Source organism: Microcebus murinus, chromosome 22, assembly GCF_040939455.1.
Source record: "Microcebus murinus isolate Inina chromosome 22, M.murinus_Inina_mat1.0, whole genome shotgun sequence".
In the NCBI taxonomy this organism is placed as follows: Eukaryota; Metazoa; Chordata; class Mammalia; order Primates; family Cheirogaleidae; genus Microcebus; species Microcebus murinus.
In genome coordinates this window covers 11,415,061-11,437,609 of record NC_134125.1, presented here as the reverse complement: position 1 = coordinate 11,437,609, position 22,549 = coordinate 11,415,061, and the positions used below count along the sequence as shown (strand labels likewise).

The following is a 22,549-nucleotide window of genomic DNA, read 5'->3' as shown; positions in this document are numbered from 1 at the left end:
TTAACACAGGGCCAGCCGCGTGCAGGTGACCACTCTGGGAGGGACAGCGAGGATGCTCTGTCTCCAGTCCTGGGACAGGGTGTGTCTACCTGAGGGTTGGCCCCCGGGGCTGAAACCCGACGCTTACTGCCGAGGCACACTCCTCCCACCTGGGATGCCGTAGTTCTTGCAGGCCCGTGTTCCCTGGCAAGGAGCTTGCACCATTTAGAGAGTGGCATGAATGTCAATGAAAAGGAGAAGGCGACAGGCCTCTCTGCTATCTCCCTCTCTTTCCTCCTCCGCATTCCCAGGTACTTGGTGCTGGCTGCTGGCTTGATTTATTCTCCATGACAAGGATAAAAGGAAAAAAAGAATTATATGAGTGCACAGCCCTCTTCCCTGCCTGCCACCCCCACTGGGAAGGACCCAGTCATTTTGCATCGGGGATAAATAAGTGGTGCCCGTCCCCTCCCCAAAGACACGCCCACATACTGAGCCTCCCCCCAGCACAGAACCTGGGAATATGACCTTATTTAGAAAAAGGGTCTTTGCAGATGTAATTAAGTTAAGGTTCTCGAAATGAGATCATCTTGGATTATCGGAGTGGGCCCGAAAGGCTAAGACGAGTGTCTTTGTAGGACACAGGCAGGGAGGAGACACACAGGGGAAGGCCACGTGAAGTCCGAGGCAGAGGTTGATACAGCCACTGCCCCAGGAAAGCCACAAGCCACCAGAAGCTGGAGGAGGCAAGGACCAAGATGTCCCCTAGAACTCCGGAGGGGAGATGGCCCTGCCGCTACCGTGATGTTGGACTTCTGGCCTCCAGAATGGTGGGGGAATAGATTTCTATCGTTCTAAGCCCCCAAATTTGGGGTAAATTTTTTATGACAGCCCTAGGAAACAAATGCACATGTCTTGTTGTGTCAACAGCAAAATGGGTCAAGTGAAGAAAAAAAAAATATTGGGGAAGCCAACAGGATTTGAATAATAATCAAAGCAACCATGAGTTACATTTATCAAGCACTTACTATGTGCCAGGTAGCCGCCCACGTTAGACGGTGACAAAACTAAATCTGAACTCAGCGAGATGCGCCCCAGAGCCTGTGTGCTCGCCAGGCAAGAGTGGAAGTTATTTTGGGAGAGGGAGACGGGCAGGGGATGAGAGATGAGAGATCTGAAGGAGAGTTTGGAGGAATTTGAGAGAGATTTTGGGTCAAACTGCCATGCTGGTGAGATATAAAAATTCAGTAGTTTTGCTTTTGAACTTTTAAAATAGGATTTGTATATGTGTGTGTGTTCCTGGAGAAATTTGGTAAAGATTTAAATTGTTCTCCAGTTTAGAAAAAAAATTTTTTGAGACAGGGTCTTGCTCTGCTGCCTGGGCTAGAGTACAGTGGCGTCAGCCTAGCTCACTGCAACCTCAAACTCCTGGGCTCAAGCGATCCTCCTGTCTCAGCCTCCCGAGTAGCTGGGACTACAGGCATGCGCCACCACGCCCGGCTAATTTTTTAAATTTTTTGTAGAGATGGGGTCTTGCTACATTGCCCAGGCTGGTTTCGAACTCCTGGCCTCAAGTGAGCTTCCCGCCCTGGCCTCCCAAAGCACTGGATTACAGGCATGAGCCACTGTGCCTTGACTAAAAAAAAAAAAAAAAAAGAAAAGAAAAATTCTTTTGACATGATGCCGCGCTGAGATTGGAGCGTGGGGTACCCGAGTGTTACGTAGGTTACTTTTGTACGTATCTGACATTCATCCACTGAACTCTGGCTTATCTGCTGAAACGTGTGCTCAGAGCAGTGCAGTCTGGCAGATGAATGAGAACTAGATCCTTCCTTGGAGGGGGCTCAGCTCCTGAGGTAGGCTGGGGCCAGCACACAGAAGATGCCTTGAGTTTGGGCATCATTCTGTGGGCAGGGGGAGCTTCTATGCAGGAGGAAAAAGCTGAGAGACATGGAGAACTAGCTCTATGCCCCCCAGGCAGCTGACCCTTTCCAAATCTCCACCCCTCTCCCCTGTAGTGGGCTGTTAACTAAGTACATAAACTGATCCTTGCTGAGTACTAACGAATCACCCCATCCATCTAACACAATTAGATGAAGCATTTTTTTTTTCCTCTAGGCTTTTTTAATATTTTTTGGAAGAGGGGAGAATGAGAAACAGGGCATGGAGTGAGGTTGGTTGCCTTTCCCAAAATCTTATCACCTGAACTCAATTGTAGGGTTAGTTCCGGCTTCCAGAAAATATTTGCCTTGTCTATATGGACAAAACTAGATTTGATTCAGCTTTGAAACCATAGGGCAGCCAAATCTGGCACGGTCGTGTGACTCTGTAGTTGCTAGAACTCCTAAGGAGAACAAAGGCTATGGTTAGAAATTACTCTTGGGAGGTCTGCCATTTTTTCCTCCTTTGCCAGCAAAGTAAAATCTCTTTCCTCCTCTCCCTCCCCAAAAAAGTAGAAATTATCCTTGGAAATCCTCGGAAGGACATTGAGTTCGGGGCTGGTGTACTTTTTCCCAGTCGGTCTGGGTTTTCTCCAGCATTTGAGAAGGTGGCTGATGGCTTAGCTGAACGACAGATGGAGAAGCCGGCCAGTTTTTGGAGGTTATATGATAGGAAAACAACAGCTATTTAAATATTAGACTCATGTTCAGGCTGAGAGAATGGGAGCAGAGATTATTGAGTGGACCCCAGATCCATACCAGGAGAAAACTGGCAGGCGAAACCTTGCCTGGCACTTGCATTTTATTCATTAATCCTATCTTTTTTCTCGTTATTATTAACATATCATTATTATTGTTATTAGTATTATTCTGCCGAGCCTGTATCATTGAATGTGCATAACGTAATTGCGTGAGTTAGAGGATGACACTCTCATGCAAATTTTTTGTGGAAAGGACCTGCCTTTGAATGTGAGAGTTCCATCCTCCTGGGCTTAGGGAAATCAGAGCAGTTTCGGTCTCTGATCCTTTCTCAGAATAAAATTCGGCCAGTGTAGCTGTCTGTGCGACGCGACCGAGGAATTGCAATCTTCCAGCCAAGTTGGGTCTTGTCCACGGTGATCTGGAAGCCAATTTTCTGAATGAATCACAAAATCCTTCCGCAGTCGCTGTGTTTACTCAAAAGTCCATCTTCCACTGCTATGTGGGCGTGATAGTGCTTGTAGACGCACGTTATATCGGGCCGTATTTTATGCTGGGTGGCGTTTCCCAAAGGGTGTTCTGGGGAACACCAGGGAGGTGGGATGATCCTTGGAAAAATGATTTCCTGGGCTGAAGGAGTTTGGAAACCTGCTCTTGGACGTGCATTCACCCATCGGCGGAATCTAAAGCAAAGACAACTGGGTGACTTGGGGCCCTGCAGCGCTGGTGTACTTTGGGAACCAGGAATTCAGGCAGGACAGGCAGGAGGTGGCCAGGCCCATGCCAAGGTGCCCTAGGCTGTGAGACCACCCTGAGCTGAGAGATGGGGAGTAGGGGTGTTTCAGTTTGGCCTGGCCTTCTTAATATTGGAAAATGGCCACAAAGTGACGCGATCTGCCCATGACGCCACTAAGGGCCGGGAGACAGGGAGATTGGCAAGGATACGGCTGCCAACCGTCTTTGGAGGAGAATTAAACTCTTTTATGTCTGTGCCCACTGGGCTCAGATACACAATAATGCAGTTGCAAAGAACACCAGGTACTTCTTCTATATGAAGTGGCTATAGTGGGTTGAAGAGTGTCTCCTGCCCCCAAATTCATGTCCACCCAGAACCTCAGGATGTCAGCTCATTAGGATACAGGGTCTTTGCAGATGTCATTAAGACGAGGATCAAGATGAGATCATCCTGGATTACGGTGGGCCTTGAATTCGGTGACAAGTGTCCTTGTAAGAGGCAGATAAGGACACACAGAGATGCACAGAGGAGCCAGGTGACGACGGAGAAGGAGATTGGAGGGATGCAGCCATGGACCGAAGAATGTCAGGGCCACCAGAAGCTGGAAGGGGCAAGGGAGGATTGTCCCCTGGAGCCCACAGAAGGAGCTCGGCCCTGCCCGTGCCTTGATTTTGGACTTCGGAACTATGGGAGAATAAATTTCTGTTGCTTTATGCCCCCGGGTTTGTGTTATTGGGGATGGCAGCCCTAGGAGTCTAATACAGCCCACGTGCTGGTGTCACCGCGGACAGACGCAGGACACGATTCCCCACTGCAGACGGAAGCTGCGAATTATGCATGCTGCGTCCCTGTGGATGAAGGTATAATGGATACGTGTGAACTTGAGACGTGCTAATTCTTGCACCAGGGGTGGATAATTAGCAAGGGGCTGCGTGACAGTCGTGACAGTCTTGAGGGCTCAGAGGCAGCACAGAAACAGTGAGAGAGAGAAGGGTTTTAGGGACACCAGATTTGTCCCCGGGTGACGGGACGCAGGAGGGACAGGTGAAGCCCATGAAACTGCTGGAGGTGGTAAGTCAGCCAGCGAAGCCATGAAGGCTGAGAGCCGTCGCTCAGGGCGCCAGGTCTTGGAGGGCCTGAGAAAGAGCCACGTGATAAAGACACACTCCTGGGAGAAGGCCAGTAAGGACAGAGCCCCGGGGCCGGGTTTGCAGCGAGTTGCTAGGGCTGGACCTCAGGGGCCCAGACAGCCACTGTGCAGCGAGCCACCCCTGCCCCGGGGCAGCCCTTACAACCCAGGGCACCCTTACCTCCTTCTCTTACTGTCCTTTAACTTCCCCAGAGTCTTGAGTCTTGGGCTGTGTGGAGCCTGTGACTGCCGGCTCCCTTTCTCTTTGCCTCTGTTTTCCAATCTACAAAATGGGGGTGATAATATTTGCCTCCTAGAACGTTCAGGGGATGATATGAGAAGACACGGGGAGGGTGCTTCTCCCAGTGTGCGGCACACAGCACATAGTTGCTCTGTCAGCTGCCAGTGGCATTACTACTACAGTGGTGAGGACTTGTGGTCCCACCCACCCACTTCCTATGTGCCCAGAACGGTGCTCGGTGCTCGACACTTTACTTAGGATTTAAATTCTCACAGCTATGGAGCAAAGAATTATAAGCATTGTCATTTTACAAGGGAAGACACTGAGGCTCAGGGAGGACAGGGCATTGGCCCAGAGTCACACCCATGGCAAAGTCAGGATTCGAACTCAAGTCCCAGAGCCCTGGCTTTTTACTATGGCATCTAATAGCTCAAGGTATGGTTTTAGGTGCTACGGAGGAGAAATTTTTACTTCTGATAGTTATGTACGTATTTTGTTGTGTATTAGAAAAATGCAGGTTTCTCATTTATGGGAGTGATATAGAATTTCCTTTTAAATACATTTATTTAAACTGGGTGTGGTGGCTCATGCCTGTAATCCCAGCACTTTGGGAAGCTGAGGCAGGAAGATCGCTTGAGGCCAGGAGTTTGGGACCAGCCTGGACAATAGGTCAAGACCCTGTCTTTACAAAAAAAATTTAAAAATCATCTGGGCATGGTGGTGTGCACCCGTAGTCCCAGCTACTCAGGATGTTGAGGCAGGAGGATCACTTGAGCCCAGGAGTTTGAGGTTGCAGTGAGCTATGATGATGCCTCTGCACTCCAGCCTGGGTGACAGAGCAGGACTCCATTTCTAAAAAAAATTTTTAAATAAAAATAAATATATTTATGAGTACTATTCACAATAGCCAAAAGATGGGAAAGGCTCAGACATCTATCAATGGATAAACGGATAAATTGTGCTATGTACACAGAATGGAATATTATTCAGCCATGAAAAGGAATGAAGCACTGACACATGCTAAAACATGGAAAACCCTCAAAAACATTACGCTAGGTGAAACAAGCCAGGAACAAAAGGATAAAAATTATAGGGTTCCATTTATGTGGAATGTCCAGAATGGATAAATCCACAGGGACAGACAGCAGATTGGTGGTTGCCGGGGCTGAGGGGAGGAGGGGCTGGGGAGGGACCAGGGTGTGACTGCTTACTGGTTACAGGGCTTTATTTCGGGGTGATAAAAATGTCCTGGAACTAGACAGAAGTGACGGCCGCACACACTGCATGTACTAAGCGCCACTGAACTGCTCACTTTAAAATGCTTAATTTTATGGTGTGCCAACTTCGCCTGCATACATCAAAAAATTAACTTATTTAAGTTTGAAAAAGGAAGTTTATTGAAAGAAGAATACGTGCGAAGCGCAGTGGGAGCGCAGATATGGCAGAAATCATGCAAGTGGTACTTAAAAAAAAAAATCCAGTGAGTCCTTTGTTTAAATAAAAGTGGAGAAAGAAACTGAGTGCACAAGGCAAGCCTGGAAGGGCTAAGTCGGCATCTCCTCTCTTTTGTTGTTGTTGTTGTTGTTGTTTCCCCACCCCCTCCCCTCCAAGCCAGCTCAGTGCTTAAGGACAACTTGTTGAGTTCAGCTCAGCCCGGCTCAGTTAATTGAGTTAAGGCGAGCTTCCTGGGGATGAATTCGGCAGCTGGCCGGCCTGGAGGCGATCCAAGTGGGAGATGTTAAGAATCACACTAATTCAATCAGCTACTGCAAGGTAGTCTAAGTAATGAGGCCACGCCTCTCCCTACCTGACTTACCTGCGCCCGGCACCCTCGGGGCCATGCCCACCCGGTAACGGGATATTTCTCTCCTTGTGAATCCCCCTTTGCTGAGGACACCAGGTGACAGGAGGAAATAAAAGGACAGCACAAGCTCAGCTGGAAGCCCCTGGGCAGTAGCAGGGCGAGAAGAAAGCAGAGAGAACTTTCTGTCTATCTGTCTGTCTGTCTGTCTGTCTGTCTGTGCACAGGTGCTGGCAACACCCTACATCTTCCTGGTCCGACGCTCCTTGTGCATCTAGCGTAGCAACAGAACTAACAGCTCGTGTCTTGACTCCGACTGCCCGGGTTTGAACCTGGCTGAGGACCTCAGACAAATTCATTCATCTCTCCGTACCGCTTTTGACACCTATAAAATGAAAATAATAATAGTACCTACCGTATGGGGTTGTTGGAACGGTTCAACGAAACCGTACATGCCAAGCGCTTAGCACACCGTTGCAGGGACATTGGACAGGCTCAGAAAGGTTAAGTAGGAGGGTTCGCTCTGGTCGGTGCAGCGGGGAGCTGTGTTTGAAATACATGGCAGGGCCTGGTGTGCAGAGACTAGCTTCCCAGACACCTGGAGGACAGAACAGTTGTTTGTAAACATCCTCCCAAATGGAGCACATGGCCGACTGGAAGGGTGATGGAAGCTTCCAGGACTGGGAGAGAGGAGCAGGAATCCGGCTGCTTTTCCCCATCTTGGCAGGATTCTTCTACCTGCAGCCTGAGTCCTCGGGTGCAGGGAACCCAGAGACTAGAAAGAAACTAGAAGGAAACTTCATGAAGTTTCCCTCTTCCTGCTCTGCCCTGGGAAGCTGCTCCCCTGGTCCAGGGTCTGCGGGGCTGGCTGGTAAGTCGGGAAGGTAGGGCAGGGGTGCGTGTGGCGGTCTCTGCGCATGGCTCTCTGCACGAGCAGAGGCCAGGCAGGAGATGGGGGTCCGGAGCTGTCGCTTCTCATACGTGCCTGTGGCCTTGGTCAAGCTCTCGCCTCTTTCTGAATGGGTGAGCGGAGAGGGGTTCCAGAAAAATCGCTGATTTTCAAGCTTAAAAAAAAAATCCAGTGAGTCCTTTGTTTAAATAAAAGTGGAGAAAGAAACTGAATGTATCAAGGGGCGTAAGAATTGCTGGGTGGTTGAACTGGGGGAGGGAAGTGCCATAGCCACAGGTCACACAGCCGCCTGCTTTCTCTGGCTTCCTCCCTCTGCACATTTTGAAAAGTACCAGCTAGACTGAATTCCTGCAGCAGGGGCGGGGCCCGGAGGCACAGGGCAGGACAGAGAGTGCGAGGGTCCCATGGTGGTCTCCAGCGGCTTGAAGAAGGCTCAAGGCAGAGCTGTCTGTGCAGGTCCGCTCGCCCCTTAGTGACACTGTGACGTAAGAGCTTAGGCTATTGGACCTTCACGGCCATCAGCATCCATTCCTTCTTCTTCTGGTAAGAGAACCCTGATTTTCTTTGAGGAACCTCTCCCTCTTACTCTGCGTAGGTGGTCTGTCGAGGCTTCAGCAGTGACTGGAACCTGGACACTCATATTATTCAGCAATGAGCAACTGAAACTGTCAGAGCCCACTGGACTTGACCCAGAAGGGACTTTTGTGGAAGCAACCAGGGAAAAGGCCAGATTTGACTCTGAGAAGATGTAAAACAGGTAGAGAGAGCCACTCTAACCATGAAACCAATACAGGGAAGAGCAGAGCCAAAGAGCTAGAGAGACACAAATTCCTGAAGATTTCATCGAGGGCCTGGATCTAGCCATACCTGAAGCTTACACGGCCCTTGCTTCTCAGCTAAATACTTCAATACATTTCAGTCTAGCTTAAGTCCATTTAAGTTAGGGTTTTGTCACTTTGCAACTGAAACTTCACAGCTAACAGACACGGGCAAGTGATTTAACCTCTTTGCGTTTCTGTTTTCTCCTTTACCGAGTGTCCCTAAAAATCTATAAACCTTACCTTTCAGCAGATTTATAAACGCATCAATTATATCACATCAGCAGCAGCAAAACATTAGCAACGGTGGCATTTTGAATATTTATTAGTTCTAAGGAAAGCGAAACAAGGATTGGTTAATATCAGTTAACTTTATTTTCTAAATGAGAGCAGAGTGGAGGTAACAGCTAAATAAATGTCCATCACAAACAGGAATGGAGAAAATAGGAGGAGGCCTGAAGGTGGCTGAGCCCCCGGGCTCTGAGGCCAGGGAAAAGCTAGAGGGCCAGTTGAGACAGATCTGTCCTAAGAGCAGAAGGCTTGGAGGCCCAGAGCCTGCCAATGTGGGCGACCTTGAACAAGCCATTGCAGTTCACGTCGTGCGTGGGACCCCATCGTCCCTGCACCGACAGACTGGCCTTTTGTGGCCTGGAGAGCTATTCCCGTCTGGGAACACCAATGTGGTCTGCCCAGGAACCCCTGAAATGCGAAAGCCCTGAGTGCTGTCCTTGTCACAGCCGTCGTCGTCGCACATAAATACCACCAGGGGGGATTTCCCACGGAATTTTTTGCAGCCACTCGAATGTTTCATTTCCCATTGTTTGCCAGCCCCTCTCGGAGCCTCAACTGTCAAAGCAGCAGCAAACACAGGCTGCGTTCCCCCCTGGGATCCCACAGTGCCTGCTCCCGCGGCCACCCCTCCACGCTGGGAAGCTGGCGCGGGCAGGGCACAGGGAATAAGGTCTGTTAGTCAACTAGTGAAGCAAATCAGCGGAGGGGATACCCCGCTCTACCCAGCCCGTGCTGCGGGGGCTCCCTGCTCTTCCCCTCGTTATCATCATCATCAGCATGCTGACTAACAATTACATTTATAGAGAGAAATCCCTTCCACTGATCTGAAGCACTCGACCAAAATACACAACGCAGCATGCACGTTTCATTTTTAAAATAGGAATTTGAACTTTTTTTTTTTTTCTTGACCCTGGGTGTTTGAATGGAATTCTAAGCTGTAGAGTGCATACATGAGTGTTGGGCAAAGATGATCCACCTCGATCGATTGATTGGTGGATTGATTGCAAAGCACCTGTTTGGAGGCAGGCAGGAGTACATGTAGAATACATAACCCCAGGCGGGGCTGGGTACACCTGGCATAGCCTGAACCTCTGTGGGGATCAGGAATAGTGAAGATACTTGTAAATATGCATTCGCCAGGCCCGCCTGCTGCAAGACAGAGGTTGCCCTCGAGTTGAGTTTATCCATGTAGCCATTCATTTATTCATCTGTTAAAGCCACAACTATTTACTGAGCAGTTGGCACGTGCCACGTAGAGGCTAGGTGCTGGGGATACAGAGGTGACCCACAGCAACCTGGTGGCTTTCCTTTTGCAACTTCCATACTAGCAGGGCAGAGAGGCCATTAAACAAACACACGTGTGAAATAACAAATACACAATGCAAAACAGAACAGTCCAACACCCATGAGACTCTGCCTGCCCCTCGCTGACTGAGCTCATATGTGACCTCATGTGCTTTGGGGGTACGTATTTGGGTCCATGCTTTGTGCAGCAAAACTCCAGTGTTCCCGACCAAAGGATGTCACTCAGCAGTGGCAACCTCACTTGACAGTTTACAAGACACTTGTTACACCCATTGACACCTTGTGCCCTACCAGCCAGACCCGGGGAGGTGCTTTAGGAGTAATTTCCTTCAGGTCTTGGGAAAGGGGTCTGAGGCTTGGCAAGGCACAGGGACTGACCCACGGGAGGTCACACAGCTAGAAAGGCCAGCAATGCTACAAAGACAGAAACAGAAGGACAGCAAGGTGGCTCTTTTATTTTGCCCAAAGTCCCATTACCTGTCGCTGCAGGGGACACGCAGTGCAAAATCCCACCAGGAAGGAAACAAACCGTCCTGAGAGAGGCAGTCTCAGAAGTAGATAGAGACTGGCACAGATTTGAATATAGGGCAGGAATTCCGATTCGCACCTGTGCCAACAGGACGTCTTTCTGAAGTTCTGCAAACGAACCTTTATCAATACCTATGGCGTCCCAAACATCACAGTATCCCTGCCAGGGGGTGTTAAAACGCCCATTTTCCAGATGCGGTGATTGAGTCCCTGCTGCACACAATCAGACAGCAGCAAGAACCAGGATTTGAACTCTGGTGCGTCGCACTCCAGAACCTGTGGAGCTCCTGGTTCCAGAGCTGCCTTGGGGGGTTGGGGGGTGGAGTCTGGGCAGCTGGAGACAGGGGGAGGTGACAAGGACGAAGCAGGCAGGGCCCAGGGAATGAGGTCGCGGCGTCTGCCCAGGGAATGCGGCTCTGCCCGCCCACATTTTCACACAGTGGCACCCCTGACAGACGCCCCTGTCCTTTATCCTGTGCCGGCCTGCGCAACACAATAAATAAAGCCTTAGAGTAACGCGACCCGAGCCAGGCAGTAAATGATGGCACTGTCAGTTGTACACGACTGTCGAAACAAACACAGACTGTAATCATCGTGCGGCACGGGGAGAGAGACATTTGGCAAATGAGATTCCAGTTTCACATTGGTTTGTGCCGAGCATATAAATTTCCTGCGGGCCGGCCGGCGTTGGGGATGTGTAATTGATTGCCTGCATTATAATAAACAAGCCGTGACAGGTGATCATTCATCACCTGTCCGCCGAGCGTTCCGGCGCACGGGCGCGCGCGGAGCAGGGGGACCGCGCGAGGCGGGAAGGGCGGCGGAGCAACGGGGAGGGGGTCGGGAAGACCCGGCGGCCCCGACCCGCGGGGCCGGAGCCCGGAGGGGCGGCGGGGGGCTCCGCCGGGCGGGCCGGGCACAGGGAGAGCAATTACTGTAATTCTCCTGATTATCTAATTTGTTCTTTCTGGCCTTGGCGACGTGACCCTCCCCCCGCCCCTCCCCCCGCGGAAGGCCCCCACGGGGGCTCGGGAGGCGCGGGGCGCGCTCCTTGCAGGAGCCCGGGAGGGAGGGGCAGGCGGCGGGGGAGGGGCGCGGCTCCGCGTACCGCGAGTAGATTCGTCCGGGAAAGCCGCGGGAGGGGCCGCGCGCGCGCGGGGGGTGGGGGGCGTGCGCGCGCGCGGGGGGTGGGGGGCGCGCGCGCGCGCGAGTGTGCAGGACTCAGCTTTGCTTTTGCACGACGATGCCTGCAGTCAGATGCATGCGAGCCCAGTCTCTTTAAATACATTTTTTAAAAGGGTGTTTGAAAAACAAGTGAAAAGTTCTTTCTCATTGGCGAAAAGGACAGGATCCAAGTTGGCATCCGCTCTGGTGGCACAAGCCTGTCATCTGGCGCGCTCCTCCTCCTTCCCGCCCGCTGTCCCCCCCATCCCCCGCCCCCGCCCCCCGCCCCCACGCCAGCCCCGGCCGCGCTCTGCCCTCGGCCCCAGGGCTGGGGGTAGACCCGAGCTCCCGGAGGGAAGCGCCCTCCTCTCCGGCGCCGCCGACCACGCAGACAGACACGCGGCGGGCGGAAGCACGCCGGCCTACGAAGGGCAGAGAAGACGAACGAGCCAGCGCACGCATTAAATAAGTACTTACATTATGCAAAAGCCACGGCCCTCAACCGGGGGCTCAGTGAGGGAGGGGGGCTTGGAGGCATCCGTCCCAGACTAATTCCCCCCATTCTCACCCCGCCAGTTTCCGACCCCACCCCCACCCCGGGACCCAACGCTTGGCGCAGGTGGGTAGCCTGCAACTCCCCCAGCCGGGCGCCCAGGGGGCGTGGCCCGCGCTAACATCGGGGGCGGGGCCGGGGCGGGGCTTATCCGGGGCGGGGCCCGCGCCGGAGGGGGCGGGGCGAGCACGGGAGCAAGAGCGTTATGGGCCACTTGGCTACGCATCTCGCATGCTTCTTGGAGTCCTCTGCTTTTATTTATTTATTTATTTATTTATTAAATCGTAGCCTCAACAACTATAATCTGTCGCCTTCCAAAGGATCGTAAAGCCCCTGCTTTTGGAGAATCCGTTCGAGGGACCTGCTTTCTAAAAGCAATGACATCAGCCCCAGCGGTGTGAGCTGCCCTCCTTGTGTGATGCCTGTGTCCTTGAAGGGTGAACAGCTCGTCTGGGTCCCCCAGGAATCCCGGGAGAGGCCTGTTGTCCCCATCTCCACACGACGACCCGATTTTACAGGGGAAGAAACTGAGGCATAAAGGAATGAAGTTACTCTCTTGAGGTCCGGTGACAAAAAAAATGTCAAAATTTGAACCCAGGGGTCTCCTGACAGCATGTTTTCCAGCATCCCTATGAGAACACATACATCTTCCACCGCCACCCCATAAGTGACAAGCGCACACTCAGACTGAGTGTGAGGGAGCAGAGCTGCGTCCCTGTGGAGTGATTGCGCATCCAAGCCCTCCTGCTTTCACCTGCTGCATGTGGCTCAAATCTGCCCCCTTCCCTCCACCACCCTGTGCCCCTGGTCCAAGCCACCTGCATGTCCTCCTGGACCACTGCTCCTTCCCTCATTGGTCTCCCTCTCAAGCTGTCTCCTCCCTTCCCCCATCCATTCCCCACCAGCAGTCACCGTCTCAGCATGAAAACTCCCCTCCAGGCCCTGCATCCGCCTCCCCACTGCCCCAAACAGAAACCCCCTGCTCACTAGCAGTCACTTCCCATTCCGCCCTCCCTCTGGCCTTTGGCAACCACCAATCTGCTTTCTCTCCCGGTGGATCCTCCTGTTCTGACTATTTCATATAAATAGAACCATACAACATGGGACCTTTCGTGTCTGGCTTCTTCCACTCAGCGCAATGTCCTCAAGGTTCACCCGTGTCGTAGCATGTGCCAGCACCTCATTTCTTTCTATGGCTGAGTACTATTCCTTTGTGGGGACAGACCACATGCTGTGGCTCCACTCACTGGTGGTGGTCGCCTGGGTTGTTTCGACCTTGTGACCACTGTGAATAGTGCCTCCGTGAGCATTCGTGGTCGAGTGTTTGTTTGAACACCGGTTTTCAGTCCTTTGGGGCATACACTTAGGAGTGGAATTGCTAGGCTATGGGCTAACTCTGTCTTTAACTTGTTGAGGAACTGCCAGACTGTTTTCCACAGTGACTGAACGATTTTACACCCCTGCCGGCAGTGCGCAAGGTTCCCAGTTTTTCCACGTCCCCACCAACAGTCACTTGCTATTTTCCCATTTTGTTTTTACTATCACCATTCCCGTGTGTGTGCCTAGCTCCATCTTTTAGTTCTTACAACTCTGACCTTCATGTCCTCAAACATGCCACATGCCAGGGACCTTACTTCTTCTTATTTTTCGTTTTTTCTTTTTGAGACAGGGTCTCACTCTGTCCCCTGGGCTAGAGTGTGGTGGCATCATCCTAGCTCACTGCAGCCTCAAACTCCTGGGTGCAAGCGATCCTCCTGCCTCAGCCTCCAGAGTAGCTGAGACTACAGGTACATGCCACCATGCCCAACTAATTTTTCTAGTTTTTGTAGAGATGAGGTCTCACTGTTGCTCAGGCTGGTCTCGAACTCCTGACCTCTTTCCAAGTGATCCTCCTTCCTTGGCCTCCCGGAGTGCTAGGATTACAGGCGTGAGCCACCACGCCCAGCCCATCCTCCTTGCTTCTACTCACTCTCGCCCCAAAACTAGATCAGATACCCCTCTGATGATGCTCTCGATCCCATAGCCTTCCTTTCGTAGCCTCCAATTTGGTCGTAATCTTACATTTCTTTTTTTCACCCATCAGTAAAGTTAGCTGGCCTCAATCAGTTAGGAACTGAAAAACCTGCTTTGTCCGTAAGGCATTTGGGGGCTGATGGGATTCTAGTTGCAGAATTAATATTCACTAATGTCTCCCTGCGGAGCCGTGTGAATCTGGCACGGGACTCTTCGTCTTACGTGGGAATTGTGTCCCTTCTGCCTTGCAATGCTGCTGAAGGTACAGGAAGCTTGAAATATATTCGCTTGGTGTAAACATGACCTCAGCGTGACAGGATGATCCCTGTGCTTGCCAAGCCATTAATTTTTATGTAATAACAACGACCACAACAAACTACATCTCCCCCACATTTTGAGTGGTTCGTAAGGTCAGGTCTGTGGGATTGTGTGAACCAAAAACCTTATAAACTAGAACGTAGTGGTGAGTTCTCTGCGTTTACAGCTCTGCTCCTGCACACGGCTCCAAAGAGCTGAAAATAGAGGATTACAAATTCGTGCAGCGACTTCCTTCCAAGGGACTCCAAATGCTCCCAACAACCTTTAACTCGTGAGGTCATTAGCGGTCAGATAGCACCCTGCCCATCTCAGAGACGGGGAAACAGAGGCCCAGAGATACAAAGCCACCAGGGGGATACCAGGGCACCCCTGATAAAGGAGTATCAGAAGCCAGCACGGAGCTCCTCCCGCCTCTCTTGCTAGCCCATGCACTCTCCATTAGCTTGATTAGGACAATTGATTTATTCATTCTTAGTGGTTGAGAGGGGGGAAAAAAAAAACCCAATATGCCATTTGTGTGATATAAATATCTCTGGAAAAAGCTAAAAAACATTGTGTCATACATATTTTCTTAATAACACAGTCAATCATACATGTCTGTCCAAGTGCATCAACCCAGGAGGGGGGAGGGGGAGGGAAGGGAAATGGTGGGGGTAGGGGTAGGGGGTGGGGAGACTCAGGAGAATGGGCTCCAGAATCCTCAGCCCCTGTGTCGCAAATTTTGCCACCAGCTAGAGATATGCTGGCTGGTTTTTTTCCATCACATATTGCCTTTGGAGAACCTTCTAGATGTCTCAGAAGCTTGATGTTGGGCAGGGTTGACAGGGGGCTGGAATACCTATTAAGCTGACCAGTATTGGAAGAAAAAGATGGGTATTGTCACCTTCTCACTCAATGTGCTCCTTGGACTTACAGAAGGATCTGGATCTCAATGTGAGCCTTCTTCCTCCCTGTCTCCACCCCCATCATTAAAAAACCTTTAATCCCAGTGATTCCTCTGTTAGGAATTTAGCCCAAGGAAACACTAAAAGATGTATAAAAAAATCCAGTTACAGGATGTTCCTTGCAACATGCAGATTATGGTGAAAGATTAGAAACAGCCTCCACATCCAACCAACAGTAGGGGGTAGGGGACAGATAAGTAAATTACATAGCTCATCCTTTCAAACCCTGCTCAAACCCTTTTCTTTTTAAAAGAAAAAAGACTGGAAGGAAATTAACCACGATGATCATGGAGTTTGTCTGTGGGTGTAGAAATATGGGTGACTTTTTTTTCTTTCCTAGAGTAAATCCTTGTCTTGGATGATCTACTCCAAACCAACTTAAATTGGGTTGACTCTAATTGGAAATTTTGTGACATCATTAAGGTTTAGAAGGCATAAATAGAATGGGAAGATGTGCTCCAAGAGGGAAGTGTAGCATAGAGCCAGAAGGGGAGTAGTCTCACTGGGGTGAAGGATTCTCAACACTGTGAGCTAGGAAATAAGGTGGGATTTGTGTACAGACTGTGTATTTTTTAAAAGCTAAGGAGAGGAAGGTACACTGGATGTGACAGGCAATTGGGAGCTACTGTAGATTCTTCAACAAGAAAAGATGTGGCCAGTTCCAAGTGAGATCAGGAAGAGACAGTCCAAGAAGCAAATAAGCTGGGAGTGACTCTGGTGGTGTCATAATTCTTTTATGGAAGGATCCGGTTTCATTGAATTTGCAGGTAAAAGTTTCTGGGCAATCATAGAACTCTAAATTTGCAAGAAGTCTTGAGACACCTCTCAGTTTAGGGCTAGAACAACTGCAGTTCCGGTCTCAGGGCAAAATGGTGGCCAAGTTGGTACTGGGCAAGGGTCCTCATTCCTAGCTCCAAACTCAGCCCATCTCTCTGTTACCTGGGATCCCAGTTCTAAGATGTTAATGACATGTGCAGCCTTCTTAAGAAGACCTAAGACCCTGTCCCACTTCCTGGAGTTCCCACCTAAAACTCCATCTTTTCATTCATTCATTCATTCATTCATTCAACATTGAACTTCCTATCAGGGACAAACACGCTAAGTGTTAGAATGGAGTGGACGGAGGACAATAGTGGTAGATCAGTAGATATTTGTGGGAGGGAAGGAGTGAGGGAGAGAAAAAGAGGCAGGAGAAGATAGCTCCTCCCCTCCCATATCTCAAGATCTAATTCGAGAAACAGACCCGGCCTTTTACAGGGATGAAAGCCGTACTTTCGTGGAGATACGAACTCATGTTCTACAGGCCCAGGCAAGACACTTCCCAGAACCAAACTTAAGAAAGCCAACTTCCAACATCTTTAAAAAGTATATAATCCCACTAACGTTTATTGAGCCCCAACCATGGGCCGGATTGGGGATTAAAATATCCGCTGTTTCCCCATGATTTGTGTATTGAACCCCAAATGAGCAGGCAATCCTTATGGAAGGAGAAAAAAAAATAGGGAGTCATCAAGCTTCCAGAAAGAACGGATGATGCTAGTGTCTCTGGGCAATTTGGGCTTCTTTTTCGAACTCCAGCTGCCTTGTTTTCTTTTTCCTTTTGCCCGTGGGCTCCAAGGTCCGGGGCTCTGGACCTCTGGTCGGGAGGAGTGCCAAGCGTGAGCCACGTGGAGTCAGACACCCACAGCCTCCTCTTCCCCACGTCCCTTTCCAGTTACTCAGGCTTCTCAGGCCGTTTGGGCTTTGCATTGCCAAGTGGATGTAAATCAAGAGCCCGCCCAGCCTCTTTGAGAACCACCGGGGGACATTGCAGAGCCTGTCCCTGGGGTGTGCCGGGAAGGACCCGGGGGAAAGAGGACTAAGGAGAAAGTGACATGTGGTTCCTTTAATCACCGGGTGGAAGGAGAGAGGAGGAGAAAGTTCAAACAGAGCCCTTGCGAGCCGGGAAGGCTGCTCTGAGCTCCACTGTTTAAGCAACTGCTGTTGGCATCGCCAGGGTTTGTCTTGGCCCGAACCTGTCCTGGGAAACAGAGGGACGCTCATGCTCTTGGAATTCGCTCCCCTAACGATTCACTCAGCAGCTCGGGCTTAGGCGGACAATTAAAAAACAGAAGGAGAAAGAAAGAAGAAAAGAAAAGAAAAACCACCAGGCCACTGGGTAAGGACGCCCTCCCCAAACTCCCTGGAGCATGGAGAGGGCTGGGGGGAAGGGAGGAGGAAGAGAGGAACTTTCTGAGCTTCTACAGAGAGAAGTCTGCCAGCTACGAGCAGCCATATCCTAGCGTGGGATTCCGGGTGGGGGGAACAAGAAGCTGCATTCTGGAAGGGTCTAACTCGAATGCTGCCTGAGGTACAAGGGGGTGTCAAACACTTGCTTTATATTGAGTGCTTTCCATGTGCCAGCTGTGTGCACATGTTCCGTCCTGTATCTTGTTGGTCCTCACAGCAGCCCTGTGAGCAGGCTCTTCAGACCCATTGTACAGGTGAGAAAGTTGAGACCTGACCCACCACTGACCTGCCCAAGGACACACAGCCGCCAAATAGCGGGTGTATCCAAATGTGAATCGAAGTCTTCTGTGACTTCCAGGCCATGACCACTCTGCCCTCCTGAATTTAGGTGTGGCTTGATCTCCGTGTGCCACCCTAGGAATGTGACCCGCCCCCATAACCTCCTGGATGACATGGAAAAACCAAGCAGTCATTCTTCCATCATGATAAGACAAGACAGTGACCCTACGGGCTTCCAGCACACTGCAGGGAAATGCCACTCGATTAATAGGGGTCCTTGGACCCCTCAAGGGTAACGTAAGTAGAATTTAGGGGTCCATAAATTTAGCTGGGGGAGGGGGGAATGACATCTTTATTCTCACTAACCTCTAACCACATCACAGCATTTTCTTCTCTTAGGAATGTAGGTGACACAGCAGTGTGTGATATCCACAGTGTCATGCACCCATGCAAATCACAGATACTTTTGTGTCACTAACAGTTGCTGCAGATATATGACAATATTACAGGTGCTCCTTACAACTTGGAAAATATAGTCGTAGAAAGAGTAGGGGCTCAATCTTGCCACTTCACAGATAAGAAGCTTGCGTGTTCCTATTTTACAAACTGGGTTTTTAAAAAAATATTCTGACATCTGTATTATAGCATAAGCGGTTTCCTTTGCAAGTCTGTGTGCTTAATTTATATATTGAAACGCCTAGCTCAGAAAAGGAGTCCGTAGGCTCGCCCGGGCTGCCCAGGGGAGTCACAGCCTGTCCTGGGAAGTTGAGTTGAGGCTCCTACTCCTCTTCAAGAGTTTGCAGTGTAACCGGGGAATGAGACAAACACACTCATCAAAATGTATGATGAAATCTTAAATGTGAAAGAAAGAGTGAACTCTTTCAGGGCCAGGATTGCTTTATTTTTATTTTTATTTTTTTAACTTTTATATCCACAGCACCCAAAACCGTGCCAATAATCAATAGCGTTAGGTTGCCAATAAATAGCGCCAAATGCATGCGCTTAACCATCTCAACTTAGATTTCTGGCCACTTCCAAGCTGAGTGATCTTGAAGGAGTGATAATTACCTTTGTGTGCCTTGATTTCCTCTTGTGGAAGGTGAGCTTAACAAAACCTTTTTCTCAGTGTTGTTGACACGATCAAGGGAGATCAAAGGTTTGTATGCCCCTAGCCTAGTCCTGGGCACCTCAGATGACAAAGGTCTGCTCAACCTGGCGACAGACTCGGGCTTAGTTTGGTTTTCCTGGAGACCAGAGGCTGTTTTTCTTGTTTGTTTGTTTTTGTTTTTGTTTTTGTTTTTCTTTAGTTTTTTTGGGAATTGGGGCTATGGGGGTGAGATTTTTGTTTGTTATTGTTTTTCTTTTTTAAATGAAAAGTTATATCGAAGTGAAAACTTATTTATTTACTTTGGACATTGCAACTGATAGGGCCTGTGTTTATGTTTATATTTTACCGAGATACCCAAAATGCCCCGTGGAGTCTGGACTGCATCTCTGACCCAATTATTGTCCTTTCTAGGAACTGTGAAAAGACGCAGGCGTGTTTATCTTCTGTGCCACAGACTGGTCTGCGTGATCTCAAGTTTCCAGAAGGCTCCCCCACCCCCGTGGCCCCCAAATCTTTCTTCCCTCGGACACGCACGTCAAGGAGCCCGTGCTGCAGACTCCAGCCCTGGGGCGGAGGTGAGTCCCGTGAGGAGGGTCATCGCATGAGCTGGTGGCTGGGAACCCGTCACGTGGGCCTGCTCGTCCCCGCGCGTGTCTCTCTCTGACAGCCCCGGCACCCTGCACCACCTCTGTGAAGATGGCATCGTCTCACCTCCGCTGTGGCGAGTGGAGACGGGTGCAATGGGTGGAGGAAGGTCTGGACGCTCAGGTCCTCGGCCACCGGCCCCACCGCCCGCCCGGGTGGGACGTGCCACCTCCGAGAGCACTGCCTCGTCTGGCCAGCGATTGCTCCCGCGCTCTCTTGCTCCCGCGTGTGCTGGGAAGATGCCTGCGTCTGCGAGTGCTGGTGAGGGCCTGGAACAGCCTTTGAAGGTCTCCGGCCAACTGGATTTAATTGAACTGCAGTTCCAGGAGCCAGCAGCATTTTCCTAAGAAAGCGATACAACTTGGAGAAGTCCCTCGGCACTCCCGTACAGCCCATTGCCTGCGCTTCAGACCGCTTCATAAAAGCCGCCACGGGCAGTGTCCTCTGAGGACGGAGCCGGCGGGCGAGACATTTTGGGCTTTAAAGCTGCATCACTGTCTCATCCTTCTTGAGTTAAGTCATTGCCCTCGTGCTTGCTTCCCAAAGCTGAAGACATGGGGCCTTTATCTTTTCTTTCTTTCTTTTCTTTCTTTTCTTTCTTTCTTTCTTCCTTCCTTCCTTCCTTCCTTCCTTCCTTCCTTCCTTCCTTCCTTCCTTCCTTCCTTCCTTCCTTCCTTCCTTCCTTCCTTTCTTTCTTTCTTTCTTTCTTTCTTTCTTTCTTTCTTTCTTTCTTTCTTCTTTCTTTCCCTCCCTCCCTCCCTCCCTCCCTCCCTTCCTCTCTCTCTCCCTTTCTCTTTCTTTCTTTCTTTCTTTCTTTCTTTCCCTCCCTCTCTCTCTCTCTCTCTCTCTTTCTTTCTTTCTTTCTTTCTTTCTTTCTTTCTTTCTTTCTTTCTTTCTTTCTTTCTTTCTTTCTTTCTTTCTTTCTTTCCCTCCCTCCCTCCCTTCCTCTCTCTCTCCCTTCCTTCCTTCCTTCCTTCCTTCCTTCCTTCCTTCCTTCCTTCCTTCCTTTCTTTCTTTTCTTTCTTTCCCTCCCTCTCTCCCTTCCTCCCTCTCTCTCTTTCTCTCTTTCTTTCTTTCTCTTCTTGAGACAAGGTCTCACTGTGTCTCCCAGGCTGGAGTGCAGTGGTGCGATCATAGCTCACTGTAACCTTGAACTCTTGACTTCAAGCTATCCTTCCACCTAAGCCTCCCAAAGCGCCGGGATTACAGGCGTGAGCCACCGCACCCCGCCAGGACCTTCGCTTTGTCAATGTGGTTTCTTGGATGGCCCCAGAGGCTACCATCTTGGGTAGCCGCGCTCTCACCAGCTCAGGGTTAGAGCAGCTTTACAGCAGCAGCCAAATTTCGATTGCATTACTGCATTAAGTAGGGTCAAGTGGTGGCCGAGGAATACTTCTAGACACTTCCAAACATACTTTTCAAGCATTCATTCTGCAACTATTGAGCCCTTATTATATGCTAGGGGCTCGGGGACATCATGGTGAGCAGGACAACGTGGCTCCCACCTTCATGAAGCTTTCTATGGTCAAGGGAGAGAGAGATAATAAATACATAAGCAAATTAAGACATAGAACAGTTAGAGATTGTTGTAAGTGCTAAGAAGAAACAGATGGCTAGAGGATAGTGGAGGGATATTCTTAGATGGAGTCAAAGAAGAGCTCTCTGAGAAAGTGACATTCAAGATGAGAGTTGAAGGATGAGACGGAGCCAGGCAGGGAAGAGCCAGGGCAGGAATATTCCAAGGCAGCAGGAACGGCAAGTGCAAAGGCCCTGGGGTGGGAAAAGCTTGGCAGGAGCTGGGCACCGGCAGAAGGTCGGGGTTGCTGGAGTGTAATGAACAAGAAAGACAGTGGCGAGAGGTAGGAGGGGGCGAATGGCAGGGAGGAGTCTCTGCTTTGCCGTGAAGACCACGGCAAAGAGTTTGGATTTTATTCAGGGGGGTTGGGGTGGGGGGCTGAAATTTACATGGGGGGAGGGGGGATGCATCGCTATGAATTTGTTGAATGAATGAATGGTTTAGAAATATTCTTCCGTTTAGAAGTGTAGGCATCCACGTTACATCCCTGTCTGCACGTCCCAGCTCTCCGTAGTGCCATTACTCAGGTGGCCTTTGTGCACATACGCCTATAAATAAGCTCTAAAGAAGTGGCGATCAGAAGTCCCAGGCACAGGTCCAGCAGGGCGCTGCGTTGCCTAACTCCGAGGGCGTGGCGGCACTCGACTGCGCTCTCTGTCCATGCGCTCACAAAGCGCAACAGAAAGCTGGACGAGTCCTGCGATCGGGGCTGCTGGCCCGGCTCTGGTGCTCCCGGCTGCATGGCCCGGCACGTGGCGTGCCCGCTCTGGGTCTCGAAAGAGGACAGACACCGGCCGCCACACCTACCTCGCTGGGTTGTGAGAACGTCCAAAGCAGAGAACCTAACTGGGGCCCTCGGATGGGCCTCGGGCCCCAGCGGACACCCTGCCATTGCATAAAAAGTGAGCACTGTGTGCATGTGCATGTGCATACAAAAATAAGTGCATTTTTTTCCAAAGAGAGAATCTCAAACTCTCTCCTCAGTTTCTCAAAGAGATCCATGACCCACCAAAGCTTCAAAGGTATTATTAGACGCCCGGTAGGGGGAACTGCCGTTGGCTCTTGAAGTTGCTCCCTTGCTCGAGATCTAGTTCAACATCTGCATGTTGGGGTTGTGTTTCCTCCCCGAAGTCTGCAAGCCGCTCTGCTTGGTGGTTGGTGGGAGGCTGTCGGCATTGGCATTGACCCTGGCCGCCCCAGCTCCCGTCAGGCTGGCACCTGGCTCCCGCGGACCTGCCCAGCAGTGAGCCATCGGCCCAGGGCCCTGTCCTCCCCACCGTCCAAGCAGGAGTCCCCGAAGGTCCTCCCTGCTGCACCGAGTGTGGCCGAGAGTGGACGAAACG

The 22,549-nt window shown here is 50.7% G+C and overlaps 1 long non-coding RNA gene across 1 annotated transcript; it reads left to right on the top strand.

The window, feature by feature from the left end:
- The first annotated feature begins 17,102 nt into the window (after positions 1–17,102).
- LOC105866847 (uncharacterized) lies at positions 17,103–20,241 on the top strand. The gene is made up of 3 exons (XR_001152044.3): positions 17,103–17,527; positions 17,987–18,174; positions 19,397–20,241. It is a non-coding gene; the product is annotated as an uncharacterized LOC105866847 (long non-coding RNA).
- The last annotated feature ends 2,308 nt before the right edge of the window (positions 20,242–22,549 follow it).